The sequence below is a fragment of the Triticum urartu genome, chromosome 4A (assembly GCF_056163025.1).
Source record: "Triticum urartu cultivar PI428250 chromosome 4A, HENAU_Tu73, whole genome shotgun sequence".
In the NCBI taxonomy this organism is placed as follows: Eukaryota; Viridiplantae; Streptophyta; class Magnoliopsida; order Poales; family Poaceae; genus Triticum; species Triticum urartu.
In genome coordinates this window covers 259,784,154-259,800,825 of record NC_141876.1, presented here as the reverse complement: position 1 = coordinate 259,800,825, position 16,672 = coordinate 259,784,154, and the positions used below count along the sequence as shown (strand labels likewise).

The following is a 16,672-nucleotide window of genomic DNA, read 5'->3' as shown; positions in this document are numbered from 1 at the left end:
GTGGGGAATTTTCGAACTAGGGACAAAAACAACAAAACTAGGCTAACAACACAATGGGGAGGCTCCGAAATCATGATCAACATGGCTCTAGATACCAAGATGATGTAGGGTGGAACCCTAATAGGCCGATCTTCCACGAAAGGAGCGGATCCCGTGATGAACACGAAGAACACAAGGGGGAAACGGGAGAGGAAACACGGGAAAATCACTAAACCAACACGAAATAGTCACACATGTGCTAGATCCTCTGGTACATAAGAGATCACATGATCCACGGATAACTAAGGACGATACAAAGGTAGCCGGTCTTCTCCATGAGGAGGTCTTCATGATATTCTCCGCAAGGAGGTCTTGAATCCAAAGGGATCTTCTTCGAAGAGGGGCCACGGTCTCTCTCGTGGAGTAGATCCGATGTGGATGAGCAATGCTCTATCTCTAAAATGAGATAAACCAATGATAACCCTAGCTAGAAGGAATAGGAGGTCTATTTGTAGACTTAGTGGAAAAGGGGGCGAAGTGGGGGGTACATGGGCTGCGGCACAACTCATGGCAGCACACAGGCGACGGACGCCCGGGAGTCACCGGTCGTCCGGAGGCTCGCGAGGGTCCGGACATCTGGTGCCTGTCGGACGTCCGTAGATTTGGCTCGGGTGGACTTCGGTTGGACGTCCGGTCGGGGTCGGTCGTCCGGAGCCTGGAGGTCGTCCGTCGTCCGTAGCGCTTCGGAAGTCCGTAGTTTTGGCTCGGATATGGAAGTGTCGGTCGTCTGGAAAGGGTCAGACGTCTGGAGCCTGGAGGTCGTCGAACGTCCGCGGTTCGTCATTCGTCCGGAGCCTGGGGACTTCGAGCAGTTCTTCTTCTTGTCCCATGAACTTGGCGTCCTCATCGTCTTGTCCGTTGAATGTAGTTGGTCCGTGGCCTTCCTCCAAGCACCTGGTCAAACATAAGGTTTCCGCTTGAGGTAGTAGCCAATTGTCATGCATGGAAAGTGGTAGTTCGGAGAGGAATGAGTTCACCTTAGTTTCGGGAGCTCTTGCACGTGCTCGTGCCATTGGTCCGCTAGTCACTTGGTGAGACGATGGTAGGTCCATGGGGATGAGCTTGGGATGCTCCGCATCACTCTAAGTTTTCTCAGCGGTGTTTGTTTCATCCGTCCCAAGTTGCCTTTGTTTTTCCCCCTCTCCCACCCTTTTTTCATCAAGGACTTAGATATCTTAATAAAGTATTCATTTTATTGATGGGAAGTCTCCCCACTCTTTTCCGTCGATATTCTTATCCGGTGATTCTCAGGAAGATACTAAGGAAGCTTCAAGTTCGTCACTCTTCACTCGTTTTCTTCTCCGGTGGATTCAGTTCAAGGTTTGTCGATCATATCTTTTCCTCATGTCAAATGTTTTCTCATGCCGGTGCATCTCTTAATCATTCACCTCTCAGTATTCATTTGTTCCGGAGTGCCTCAATAATTCATGGTGCCGTATCTCGTTGTCATTCTCATATTTTGAAGACCAAAGAAGTGTTTCCTCTAGATATTGGTCCGCTCTCTTGAAGATTCATGGTTCTAGCTTTATGCCATCCTCTCATAATTGTTTTCGATTGTGAAAATTCTTTTCACCCATCCAGAGAAATTCAGGAGTCTTTTCAGTTTGATTCTTCGGTGCCCATCATCTCAGAATTATTTATTCTAGCTTTCAGCTCTCGTTCTCGAATTCTTCCCGGGCATCATTCAAGTATTCTCTAATCAGCTTGTGATCTCTTCGTTCTCTTGTATCAATTTCTCTCAAGTATCAACGTCGTTTTCTAATTCCTCCCGGTGATTCGTTCACTTTTCTTCAATCATTTTCAATTCGTACGGTGGTTCGTTTGAGATTTCTCTTCCTTCGTTATTGTATCAATTCATTCATTCTGTCCAATCCTACCAGCGGATCATTGAGGACTTTTCTCAAGTATGGCTATATCTTTTCAATCTTTTTAAGAAGAATAAGTAGTATGCCAAATTTGTTGCTTGTCATCAACTTAATTGATGAAGGATAAGCATAATGTAATTATTGTTTCATTGAGTAAATTCAAATCCTTATTCCGGAGGTTCATCCAAATTATCAGTTCCAAGTTGTCCATCTTTCTTTCCGGAGTTCCAAGTTTTCTCAGTAATATCGTCCCGAAGCTCCATCTAAATCATTGCAAGGCTCCTACCGGAGTTCTTTCAGCTTTCCTTTCGTTTGATCATTCTTTTACCGGAGTTCTCACGAAGGCTCTACATGGTGGTTCGTCAAGGATTCCTTTCATTCTTCAATTGTTCTTCAATATTTCTCTCCAAGTTAAGATCCGCCAAGCTATACTCAAATTAAACAGGGTGCTCAACACATGTTTGTTTTGAGGAGTTCAAGCATTCACGCATTCTTCATCTCGCATTCTGAAGTGCAATTCTTTCTACCTTATCTCTTGAGATGGTGTTATGTCATTCTTGACAATTTCTTTCGTGTTTCATGATTCGTAAGTTGTTAAGAATCAGATATTTTAAACCCATCATTTTCTGTTCGTTCAGGAGATGCTTTCCAATCCGTCAACCTCTTCATTGCAGTTATCTTGGGTTATATCTCACCTAAAGCCTTCCATAAGGAATGTCGCGATTGTGGTGCTTATCAATGATCCAATCTTCTCCTTCCTATCTCGGTGAAGAAGTTCTTCATCTCTTCTTTGTTCTCGATCAATCTTGTTTCCGTTTGTGGCAGAAGTTCACCTCAAGTTTGAGATGTTTTTATAAGCCCACAAGCAGCTTATTGTTTTCGTTGTTGACTTTTCAACAACTCCGTTCAAGCCTTCTCAGTAAGGATATTTCTTTCAAATTCATTTGTGGGAGGAGTTATCATTTTCTTCTCCGTTCTACTTGTTCCATCAATCTAGATTCTATTCTCCCGTTCCGGAGGCATTGCGCTTTAACTCCCTTCTAACCATCATCTCGTTTTATCAAAGACCATGTTCTTTCCTTGCTTATTCCGTTTCAACCAGAGTGGTTGCATGTCCTTTCTTGACGCTGAAGCTCTTCATTCATGTCTTTCAACCCACAAGGTTCTCATAATGTTCCTTGTTCATCTTTTCTAAAGAAGTGTTTTCTACTTCGTAAATCTCCGTTGTATTCTTTCCTCCAATTGTTTAACCTCTCAAGGTTCTTTGGTTTCACTCGTTTGTACAAGAAGCAACTTAGTTTACCTCTTCCTCTTCCGCTTCTCTCCGATGTCGTCCTAGATCTCGGGACGAGATCCTCTCGTAGTGGTGGAGTGTTGTGACACCCCGAGACCGATGCGCCAGGTGTCTTCCAGTTTTTCACTTTTGTTGCCTTTTCATTTGTTTGCGTGTTGCATTTTTGCCATGTCATCATCCGCATTGCATCTTCACGTCTTCAAAACTTGCGTACGTTTGTAGTTGCCACGTTCCCCCTTGCCTTCATTGATCGTTTCGAGATCAACCGGACCGCTCTCTTCTCTCTTGTCTTTTCCATGGCAATGTTGTCAGACTGCTTTGTCTTCATTGACCATTTTCGGTCCAACCACACACTTGACCTCGTTCGCCTAACCCTCTTTGCACAATGCATGAACCCCTCGCCCGTGTCCAAAACTTCTCCGAACCCGAACCGGACTATCATTACCGTTGGGTCCAGATCATCCCCAAACATCTAAAAATCATCTCCGTTTTCTTAATTGGACTTCCTAACCTATATTTTCTCAGCTGCCCGATTACGACGGTAGGGACGTGACAGCCCCTAGCCTAATCTCATTGCAATATAAATAGTGGACAACCCTAGAAACTATGGATCATGTCCCATCCATCCATCCATCCAATCACTCCACCGCCGCTGTTCCACCAAATCCCCTCAGGATCCCCCACTCCTCGTTTTCCTCCACCCACCAACCAGGAGCCCGAGCTCCTTCTCCCACGCCCATGAGTGCCGAGGCCTCTGCTTCTCCTCGCACCCGCATTAGCAGCCCCACGCGCTTGTGGATCCCGTTGGCCTCGCTTGAGCTCGCCGGGGAGTAGAGCACGACGACGCCCGATTCCCCGTACCCCTCTCGATCCAGGAGCCCGAGCTCCCCTGCCTGAGGCCGCCGTCTTCGACCAGCCTCGTCAGAGACCAGCGCCCCGCTGCCTTATCCTTCCAGTTCGATCCCGAGAGGAGCTCCTCCATGCCCCACCCCGCGCCTTGGACCTACGCCACTACCGGATCCCTACCCCGTGCCCAACGCTGTCCTACGCCATCGTCGTTGACCACCAGATGAGCATCCCGCCCATCTCTTCTCTTCTCCCTCCTTCCATTCATCTCCCTCTCCCTCACATCTCTCTCTCTCTCTCTCTCTCTCTCTCTCTCTGTCTGCTCGTACAGGGAGCTCCGACGCCTCGAAGCTACAGCGCCGCCATCGAATCGCCTTGGTCTCGAACTCTGCTGCCTCTTCGAACGAGCGCCGCCCTGCTGACCACGTGCCTGCCAAATTCCGCTGCCGGCGCCTCCTGCATCGCGACCTGTGTGCCTCTTGCCTCCTCTGCATCGCGCCGGTGCGCCTGGCCTCTTAATCACGTTGCTCCCATGCTACTGCGTGCGAGGACGAACGACTAGTGCCAAGCCCCACAGCTCCTATTGACCGCGTCGTTGCCTCCAGATCCGGCCCAGCTCGTGTCCAGCACGCCAAGGCCCAGCGCCTCTACAACCTCCAGCCGGGCCAAGGCCCGATGTGAGCAGCCCCCTCCAGATTCCCTGTTCCTATTGGGCCAGCCAGATCCAGCCTAGTGCATGTTTTTTTCGTTCCTGCGAATTTGTATAATTTTCCAGAGACACCAGATTTGCAGAAAACCCCCTAAGCTTCATGCATTTAATAACTAACAAACCGTGAATCTTATGTAAAACCTTTAAATATGTAAAATGCTTAGATTTCGTCTAGTTTCACTATATACTATTTTCATCCATGTTTAAAATGCTTAAAATGTTGTTTGTTTAATTTTGCTCCAAATGACATGCTAAAATGATTTATTTCATAACTAATTAACCGTAGCTCCTAATTAAATAAATTATATATGTAACTTGCTTAGAAAATGCCTAGTTTAACATGGTGCACTCATATTGCATGTTTAACAACTCTAAAATATGGTTTAGGGTAGAACAGTACCAAATTCATAATATGCATATCAGGATTTTTTCGGAATTGTTGTTTGTTGTTCCGGCCTGATTTAAACTTGCCTAGATAGTTAGTTTACTTATGCTTCAGCCTTTGCCATGATTAATAACATTTAATATTGTTGGGTACATAATCGAGAGAGAACTAAATAAGTCATGTGGTGTTTCGTCAATACGCAACTCGTTGCATATTGAGCTCCACTTAATTTGTAGTATTGTTTGTTGCACTTTGCCATGCCATGCCTCTTTAAACCGGACATGCATCATACTTGGTTGTGCATCATGCCATGTTTATGTGATGGTTGTTTACCATGTTGTTTGCTTCTTTTCGGTGTTCCTTCTTCGTGTTAGTTCTGGTAATGTTGCGTTGGAGAGGATCCGTTCGACTACGTTCGTTTGTCTTCTTCATGGAATCGTTCTTCTTCCTTGCGGGATTCCAGGCAAGCTGACGCTAGGACGATTACACAATAGGAGGATAGGTTCATGCAACACTAGAGAGACGCTAGGACGATTACACAATAGGTTCATGCAACCAAGGAATGAGCCAATATGTGGAATCTATGAAAATGTTCTTGTTGCACAACACTAGAGAGACGCTAGGACGATTACACAATAGGAGGATACGAAGACTTGTGCACAACCTACTAAGCAAAAATGCAACGACTTCTATCCCAAGTATGCTATATGTGTAGTGTTCTGGTGGTATGATCCAAAATGATCGGACATGACAATATTAATGTTGTATGATGCTATGGTAGTGCTCTTTGCTTATCTTTCCCCTTTTTTCTTAAAAGCTTGGTTGGCTCCTTTTCTTTTTGAGCTCTTTTCTCATGCAATGCTTCACGAACCAAGATATCAATTGTGTATGCGATGACAACTTTGTGACACAAAAGATGATACCGAGATATGCACCAATGATATGGTATGTATGATATGGGAAGTATGATCAGTAATGTGCACAAGTCAAGTTGCAGGCAATACTCAAAGGCTAGTCTCTATGGGTAAGCGATACAAAAAAAGTAAGGCTACGATGGTTATCTGATGCGGAGCATCCCACATTCATCTCCATGTACACTCCGGCTACTCTCCAAGTCCCAAGGATACATAGGATGAGACCTCAAACATACGCCATCGGACGCAAGGTGAACTCGCTCCTCTTCGAACCATCACTTTTCATATGTGAGACATGGCTACTACCTCAAACATGTGTGCCACGCATCACCAGGAACCAAGAGGAAGCACATGAACAAGAAGGCTAGGACACCAAGCACGAGGAACGAGAAGAAGAGCTGCAGAAGAAGCTCTAGCCACCGGACGACCGGTCGGGACCGGATGTCCGATGCCTGAAGACCCACCGGACGACCGGCGACCCCGCACCCGAGCCAAAATGAGCGGACGTCCGACACACTCCAGCGTCCGGACGTCCGATCATCCCCGGAAATACGACGCCACCTCATCCAAGCCGAAACACCAGACGTCCGACAAGTACTGGACGACCGGACGTAGAACCCTAATCGGCCGATCTTTCATGAAAGGAGCGGATCACGTGATGAACACGAAGAACACGAGGAGGGAAACGAGGGAAATCACAAGGGGAAACACAAGAGGAACACTCAAACTAATAAGAACAAGTCACACAAGTGCTAGATCCTCGAATACAAAGGGGAAGATACACGACCCAAACCCAACAACGGACGATACACGGTAACCGGTCTTCTCCGTGAGGAGGTCTTGAGTTCTTCCCTAAAAGGGGTCTTGAATCCTCTTGGGGGATCTTCTCCGGTGGAGGCTCGAATCTCCAAGGAGAAGGTAACCAAGTGGATGAGCAAAGCTCTCACACGAAATATGAGCTAATCCTTTGCTAACCCTAACTAGGAGGTGGAGAAGTTCCATTTATAGTCTTGGTGCAAATGGGGGAGAAGTGAAGTGGTACATGGGCCTCGGGCCCGATCACTGTGCACAGACAAGCGCCGGTCGTCCGACAGGTACCGGACATCCGGTGGCTCATGAGGGTCCGGTTGTCCGGTACTTGTCGGACGTCCGGCGTTTCGGCTCGGATAAGGTGGCGCCGGATTTCCGGGGATGGTTGGATGTCCGGACGCTAGAGTGTGTCGGACATCCGGGACTTGTCGGACGTCCGCTCATTTTGGCTCGTGTGCGGCGTCACCGGTCGTCCGGTGGGTCTTCAGGCGTCGGACGTCCAGTCCCGACCGGTCGTCCGGTGGCTGGAGCTTCTTCCACATCTCTTCTTCTCGTTCCTCGCTCTTGGTGTCCTCGCCTTCTTGTTCATGGGCTTCCTCTTGGTTCCTGGTCATGCATAGAACATATGTTTGAGGTAGTAGCCATGTCTCACATATGGAAAGTGATGGTTCGAAGAGGAGCGAGTTCACCTTGTGTCCGATGGCGTATGTTCGAGGTCTCATCCTATGTATCCTTGGGGCTTGGAGAGTAGTCGGAGTGTACATGGGGGTGAACGTGGGATGCATCGCATCATCTGCCCCCCCCCTTGGGAAAGATCCGACCTCGGATCATGATCCTCATCACTAGGGAAACGGTTGTTGTGGACGAACTTGTAGTTGGACGGAGTTGAAATCATGGCGCAATCCAAGTACTCGAAGGTGTCGCCGGAGTGGTATACATGAAAAAAGAGCAAACACAAACAACACTCGGAAATACAATGGTTAGAGCACACAAATTGCCCATCATGTAAGAATGAGTCCGTGCAACAAGATTGATCATGACAAGGTGCATGAAGCTTATCCAAAAGAGATGGAATGGTATGCAAAGCATTCATGGGAGCAAAAACATTCATTGCGCACACTAATGTGTTGTGAATATGATCAATGCAACCACGATGCAAAATGATGTCATAGAGAGACGGTTTATCAATAGCATGAATATGGTAATGGATGCTCAATATGAGTATGTGATCATGCAATTGATGATGGGCAATATGATCATGATGTATGAATATGCCATCAAGAAAGATCACAACATATTTGCTAAGGAAATGCACAAGCTCATATATCATGGATGACATGGGAATACAAGATGCAACAAGGCAATCATAATGTGAGTCAATCCATGCATAAGATGAAAATTTGTCGTGTGTATGATATGTCCATCGAGCATGACATGTGTGAGCATAATCAATAAATATGGACGTGTTGGTGTACCAATGCTCGACGTCGTGGCATGAGTGGAGGTTCGAAGGTACATCCACTAAGTCCGGGCGCTCCTCAATGTGAAGGTCCATAGAGCCAATCTTCAATGTCGCTCCTCCATTCGTGAGATGTACCATGTAGACAACAAGAAGGAAACAACAATGAAAGAATGACCCATCCAATATGCATATGTGAGGATGGCTCAAAGGGAAGGAGGTCACCTTTAGGAGATTCTCGCAAATGTTGTTGTTGCACATCGTGTATGCCTTCGCATGACCAAGTTGTCGCATAACGACACTGCCTTGTGAATCCTCCAAAATGAAAGAACATGACAAACACTTGGAAAAACAAATGAGGTTAGAGGAAGTGCAAAACCTATCATTCGTGTGGTAAGATACAAAACATGTGTATGCATCATGCTCATCATAAGAAAGGACAAGGGAGCATTTCATAGTATGGAGGCATATGATGCGAGAACAAGCAAATACAATAGGCGCAATCAAGCAAGCATGCATCACAAGTAAAGTGTCCAAGTCTCCAAGATCAATAATCATAGATGTATCACTTGGAGGCAAGCGACAATGAACAAAATATATCATGTGAGAGGCATGAACATATATGTCATCAACCCAAGAAAGCGAGTAATAATGGAACATGGGTGATGCGACAAAGCAAGCAATCATAGCAATCAACTGGTGTGAGCTAGTAGTGCGAAGATGCAACATACTAGAGGGAATCATAGCAAGCATGTCAAGGGGGAAAATAGTGTGCATGAATAATTCACATAACATAGCACAAGCATGAAAGGAGGATATGAGCAAAATAGCATGAGGTACATGATAAACAAGGCAATAGCAACAAGGATCTCCACCAAGCATGCAGATACACATAGGAGTAGCATAATAGTGAATCATGGGTAGATGCAAGTAAGGGTCACAATTGCATGGCAAAGAAGCAAGCATACCATGCAGAGTGAACACGGTAAAATGAGCATGAAGCGACAAGTGGTATATAGCCCATAGCCGTGTGAGAGCCAAGTGAGGGAGATGCGCGTAGTCGATGCGCGAAGAGAGCGGTGGGAAGGATAGTTCACGGGATTCCAAGTCATGTTTGCTCTCAAGAGCTCGTTTCGTCAACTCTTGGGATTGAGAGGTTGACGAGTATACGTGAGTACCTACACAAAACAAAGAAAAAGGGAAAATTGTGTGTGCGTGGTAGATGTACACATCATCCATCATGATGTGCACGTGCAAGTGTTAGTTAGCACAAAATAGCCAATGCTCAAATAAAGGAGATGCGTGATATAGAAACATGTCATCCATCATGATAGGTTTGTTGTTATGTATAGCATAATGGAGACTCAAATTGTGTAATGCATCACAAGAAATATGTAGAGCATTGTTATTCATGGAATGCATACGGTGCAAGCAATTATGAGAATCATGCAAAGTATGGAATGCATCAAAATCTCCGAATATGTATGAGGAAACTATGGTGGTCTCCTCATGAGAATTAATGGAAACATCACATGGAGAATATTGGCAACATCCAAAAAAGCATATTTGGTTCTATGTGATCATGGCATGGCATAGTAGATGAATTGCGCAAATCATGTAAAGGAAGTATAGCAATATCATCACAAGAAAAACAAAAGCCAATGACCATCATCTCGTCATCTATGCCATAAGTGCAAATGGGATTTATTGTAATGGGGCATTGACGGTGTCCTGGACTAGGGGGTCCTCACCACATCATCTCCCGGTCAGTTAGATTGGGCCGAGGACCCCCATAGCCGTATACTCATGGGCCAGTTCGGACAGCTGTCGCATACAAGGAAGATTCCACAAGACTTGGTGGTCAAGACAAGGACTCCTCCCCCACCGGCGTATTCGGCTAGGACTCTTGTTATCCCAGGCCTCTGGTGCATTATATAAACCAGGGCTAGGCTAGTCGATAGATACACAACAATCATAATCATAGGCTAGCTTCTAGGGTTGAGCCTCTACGATCTCGCGGTAGATCAACTCTTGTAATACTCATATCATCAAGATCAATCAAGCAGGAAGTAGGGTATTACCTCCACAAAGAGGGCCCGAACCTGGGTAAACATCGTGTCCCCTGTCTCCTGTTACCCTTGACCTTAGACGCACAGTTCGGGACCCCCTACCCGAGATCTGGCGGTTTTGACACCGACATTGGTGCTTTCATTGAGAGTTTCGCTGTGTGATCGACAAAAGGATCAATGGCTCGCCCGTAGGTCAACTGCGACGCCGGCATCTTCGTCGCCGGCTCGACTCGTCACCTTGGCTTGACCGAGGACCATGCTCCATCTCCGATCGTCATGTTCGGACGGGGGCCTTCTTCAACATCAACTCCGATCTCTATCATGATCATAGAGGAATCATCCATGGGGCTCGAGGGCTCAATGTCAACATTGCCCTCGGGTGGTCGTGCTGTTTTTATGGACAACAAACTTGTAACCGCCATCACCGCCTCCTGGAGCGTCAATTTGACGATTGCTTCAGTGAAATAGTGCGGAATTACGTCTACAACAGCCATGCAAAATTTCGTCAAGTTCCGATGGAGGAATCTCCGACAATCGACGATATACCGGAGCCCTGTCAAATCTGGACGGGAATCTGGACGAGTTTAGGGCGTGGTCTCCAGAGCCCAGCTCGGAGGTCCTTTGGAAGATCCAACCGTTCATCTACTGCGGAATTCCCATATCTACCACTCCTCCAAATTTCCACTCGATCGACGGTTCAAACTCTGGGAACCTTTCGATGAGTGGACCAATTTTCAGATCTGTTTTCTGCGCGAATACGGATCCGACCCGAATTCATGTTTCTTTATGACGTGATATTGGACAACCTTTTGAGAGTTCTCTTCTATGGTATTGTGCATCGTTTTTAAACACGTGCCTGTAAAATTTTAAACCTCCTAGAGGTGTATTAGAATATATTGTTGGGATTATGCAATTGCTAATCAGATCTTATCTAATACACATGAACAATATTTGATTTGATGCGGAAATTAGTGGACAGTAGTGTGTTTATACCTCCGTTTGGAGAGGCTATCACGGTGGAGGAGGTAGAGTCGGATGACGAACTGTAGCAGCGTAGCAGATCACTCCAGCACCTAGCCGGAGTAAGGACAAGCCTTCACGTCAACGTCCAGCACACTCCCGATTGGATTTGGAGTGAATTTTGGAGGGCCTTGTTATCCTAAACGATACGACGATCAATCAGGTGCAGGGATGCCCTCTTTTATATATAGCGTTGTATATGACGTGGGACCTAACCATAATTTATTAGCCCCCCAATCACAGGCGCAAATTGCTAATTACCATTAATTAGTGTTAATCCCGTAATTAACTATTGGGCCCACTTTAACTTATGGTAATTAACTATTGGGCCCACTGTAACTTATGGTAATTAACATATTAACCATTTAATCACTTAGTTTTCTTACATTCTCCCACTTGATTGAATGGTTAATGTCATTAGTCCATACTTCAACAAAGGCATCACACCAAGATAATGTATTCGCAGCAATAGTATAATCATTACTGGAACCCCAAAATCTATAGCGTAAGACTTCATTTCAGAATGGATAATTAGTTATGGTTGCGAGTCTGTATGGGCATGCATTCATCCTCCCTACTATGGTCCTAATAGTTTGTTTCTTTATTAATCATTATGTGCACTTAGTAAGCGAAACAAACTTCCTTATTCCAAGTTCAAATATTGAGATCTCATCATTTAGTTACCCCAATAGTTATAGGCTTTCCATTAGACCCATGCTAGCAATATGTTCTCGAAAGAGATTTGGTGGCAAGCCTTTAGTCAGGGGATCATCAATCATCAACTTAGTACTTATATGCTGAATTTTAATTGTTTGATCTTCGACTCTATCTTTCACAACAAGGTACTTAAGGTCAATATGTTTGGTAGCACCACTTGACTTGTTGTTACTCGAAAGGAAAACTATAGCTTGATTATCGCAGAATAATGTTAGTGGTTTATTTATGTTGTCTACCACTCTAAGTCCGGGGACGAAGTACTTAAGCCATACGGCTTGCCCGGTAGCCTCAAAACATGCCACAAAGTCTGATTGCATCGTTGAAGATGCAGTAAGTGTTTGTTTGCAGCTTTTCCATGAAATTGTCCCCCCTGCAAGTGTGAAGATATAGCCTGATGTGGATCTCTTAGTATCCTTACACCCTGCAAAATCAGCGTCTGAGTAACCCATAATTTCTAGGTTGTCAGTCTTTCTATCTGTAAGCATATGATTTTTAGTCCCTTGCAGATAGCGCATTACTTTCTTGACAGCTTTCTAGTGATCTAAGCCTAGATTAGACTAATATTTGCCAAGCATTCCAGTTACATACGCTAAGTCGGGACGCATACATACTTGAGCATACATAATGCTCCCAACAGCCGAGGCATAAGGAATTGTCTTCATTTGATCAATCTCTAATTGACTCTTGGGACACTAAAATAGACCAAACTTATCACCTTTAACAATAGGTGCTTGAGTGGAAGAACAGTTATGCATGTTGTATCTTTTAAGGACTTTGTCAATATATGCCCTCTGGGACAGTCCAAATGTCCCTTTAGACCTATCTCGGTGGATTTCTATGCCTAAAACATAAGAAGCATCCCCAAGATCTTTCATGTCAAAATTAGATGATAGAAATCTTTTGGTCTCATATACCATGTCTAAATCACTGCTGGCTAGCAAGATATCATCGACATAAAGTACTAATATGATAAACTTGCTCCCACTTGTCTTAATGTATATGCAATTGTCCACTTCATTTTCCTTAAAATTAAATTTCCTTATGACCTCATCAAATTTAAGGTACCACTGTCTAGACGCTTGTCTTAGCCCATAGATAGATTTCTTAAGTCGACATCCCATATGTTCCTTGCCTTCTATGACAAAACCTTCCGGTTGAGCCATATATACATCATAGTGAGCAACAAGAGCCATAAATTAAGGAATGCGGTTTTAACATCCATCTGATGTAGCTCTAAATCATAGTGAGCAACAAGAGCCATAACAATTCTTAGCGAATCCTTCTTCGAGACGGGAGGAAATGTGTTAACATAGTCTATGCCCTCTCTTTGTGTGTAAACTTTAGCGACAAGTCTTGCTTTGAATCGTTTGACATTTCCTTTAGAGTCATGCTTAGTTTTGTAGACCCACTTACAGCCCACCTTTTTGACTCCCTCAGGAATTTCTACTAAATCCCAAACATCATTAATACTCATTGACTTAATTTCATCATTCATGGCCTCAAGCCACTTAGATGAGTGTCCGCTTGTCATGGCTTCCTCAAAGGAGGTGGGATCATTTGCCTTACTAATGTCATTTCCATCTTTAGTCATGTAAACATCATATTTATTTGTATTAATGGCAGCTCTTCTATCCCGCTGTGATCTACGTAAAGGTTCATTATATATCGCAGAAGACTGAGTGATGTGAGGCTCATTATTAGGCGCTGCACCAATAAACCCAGAATCATTAACTGGAGGTGTTGCGCTTGAAGACGAAGGAAAAATAGACTCTGGGATCATCGGTAATGGTATGTCAGTCCGATTTTCCTCAACTATGATTTTTCTTGTCTCGGAGCTCCCACTGACATTAACATTCTCTAAAAATTTAGCATGCCTCGTTTCGACAAATTTAGTGGTACGTCTTGGACAATAGAAACGGAAACCTTCGGACGTTGCTGGATATCCAATAAAATGGCAACTGACGGTTTTAGGATCTAATTTTCCAATGTGTGGATTAAAAATCTTAGCTTTAGATGGACAACCCCACACATGCAAATAATTTAATCTAGGTTTCTTCCCAGTCCACAATTCATAAGGTGTCTTGGGTACTTATTTACTAGGAACCCAATTAAGTATATGCACGGCTGTCTTTAATGCTTCCATCCACAAATTCACCAGTAAACTGAAGTTGGAAACCATGCTCCGTACCATATTCATCGGCAGAAGTAATAGGAAATGGGCCACAAATGGCAGTGTCGATTAATTCCAAAACCCCACTACTACGAATTGCTCCTTTCTTAATTTGTTTTACGAATTTCCCCTTAATACAATTGATGCAGTGATCTAAATCAGAGAAGTGTAAGGGGTGAAGTATCTCTTCTTTAATGAGACGCTCCATTCTCCCCTTCGAAATATGGCCTAAATGACAGTGCCATAATTTCGACAAAGTCTCATGCTTATTTATTACATCACAAACATTCAATGATTCAGATGAGTCGTTCAAAATGAGTCTATAGAGTTTGTCATGGCGAACGCCATGACCAATATCATCATGACCAAACTTAATAACACATCGTTTGTTCCCAAAATAAGTCTCAAAACCATCATCATCTAATAGAGAAACAGAAATAAGGTTCCTCCTCATGGTAGGAACATAAATAGCATTATTAAGAAGGAGGGTGAAGCCATCTTTTAGCACTAACGGGAGAGTCCCAACAGCTTCAACATTAGCCTCCTGTCCATTTGCAACTATAAGAGTTCGCTCCCCCCTTTGCAGCGTCCTCACGGTAAGGAATCCCTGCAATGAGTTAGAAATGTGCACGGTGGCACCTGAGTCAACCCACCAAGTATTAGCGGAAAAATCAATGCTTACATATAGAAAGACTGACAACCTAGAAATTATGGGTGCGGTAGCATTTTTTCTAGTACTACGAGAACTAGTACTAGTACGTGCAGATATGTAATTCACTCTCTGTATGTAGTACACATATAAGTCTGCTGATTATTTATACACAGTTATTTCTTTGTATGATCAGTAGATCTTTTAGCATAATTGTGTTAAATTAAAATAGAACTAGCGTGAAATTTTGGTTTAACACTGCAATATTATTCGGGACAATTGCCATAATTAATTTTAGTAATGCATGATCACATACTGACCAACGTTGTTTGTGATCATGAATATTGCAGTTAATTTCCCGATGATGTTATTATATGATTAGGTCCTCTTTCGTTATTGCCCAACGGTATTGCGAATTAGGATTTTATTAAATTTGTCATGTTGTTAATTAGAGCAACGTAGGATTCATATCATGCAATATTTTTTAATATGGATATTTTCATAATTCGTAATTTTAATATCCATGTTAATTATGTTTTATTCAGCTTTGAACCCATCACTTATTTCTGGGCTCCTGAACTCAATTGAGCACCTCAATGGGACTAACTTTCCTACATGGAAGGAGCAGATTTCCATTAACCTTGGGGTCATGGATCTTGACTATGCACTTAGGGAGAAGGCTCGAGTTCCCTTGTCCTCTGATGATGAAAACCTTGCTGAGAGAACTAAGGTTTATGAGGTTAACAAGGAGAAGTGGGAGCTCTCCAATCGATTGTCCCTCATGATCATGAAAAGCACAATTACTCTTGGGATTAGGGGAGCTATCCCCGATTTCGAATGTGCTAAGACTTATCTGGCATCGGTGGAGGATCAGTTTAAAGGCTCCACAAAAGTCTATGCCAGTACACTGATCATGAAAATGCTCACCACTAAATATAATGGTGCAAGCGGTGTGAGAGAACATATCATGACTAGAACGATATGGCCACAAAATTAAAGGGCATGGACATGGAGATTTCTGAGGGCTTCTTGGTTAATTTCATTATGACCTCCCTTCCTATGGAGTTTGGTCCATTCAAGATCAACTATAACACACAGAAGGAGAAGTGGACCATGGGTGAGCTCACGGCTATGTGCGTTCAAGAAGAGGAGCGACTTAAGGTTGGGAGAATTGATGCGCGGCCCAGTAACTCGCATATCCCAAATAATATCATAGCCAGCCGCAGCTAGTCAGTTACCAGACTCGTGTGCTAGTCAAATCCCTAACCGAGCTTCCTACTGCGCCGCCGTCGCTCATAAGAAACCGGATCGAATAAGCGGTAGTTGCGGTGGCGAGTTAGCCGTTCACTGATGCACGCACTAATGAGAAGCGGTCGGTGCTAAGGCGTCCAGCGCGGCGGCGGCAGGAGCGCCACCATGAGGCGCGCAGCAGCGGCAACACGGCCTGAGGCACACGGTGGCGCAGCAGCGGCAGCGCAGCCTGAGGCGCACGGCAGCGCGGCGCGAGCACATCTGGATGTGCTCGGCTACAGCAGCATCACCCTTAGACGGACGGCGGCTGTGGCACCGCCATGATGTGCGTGGCTGATGCCTAATTACGTGATTTTTCAGGCAAGTACTATTAATCTACTGTCAATTTTCTGAAATAGATTCATGTGATTAGATCCAACTTGGCTCTGATACCAAATGTTAGAATATATTGCTGGGATTATGCAATTGCTAATCA

General features: G+C 44.5%; 1 pseudogene; it reads left to right on the top strand.

Moving 5' to 3' along the window:
• The first annotated feature begins 749 nt into the window (after positions 1-749).
• LOC147975539 (uncharacterized) lies at positions 750-16,176 on the top strand (annotated as a pseudogene).
• Positions 16,177-16,672: the final 496 nt, after the last annotated feature.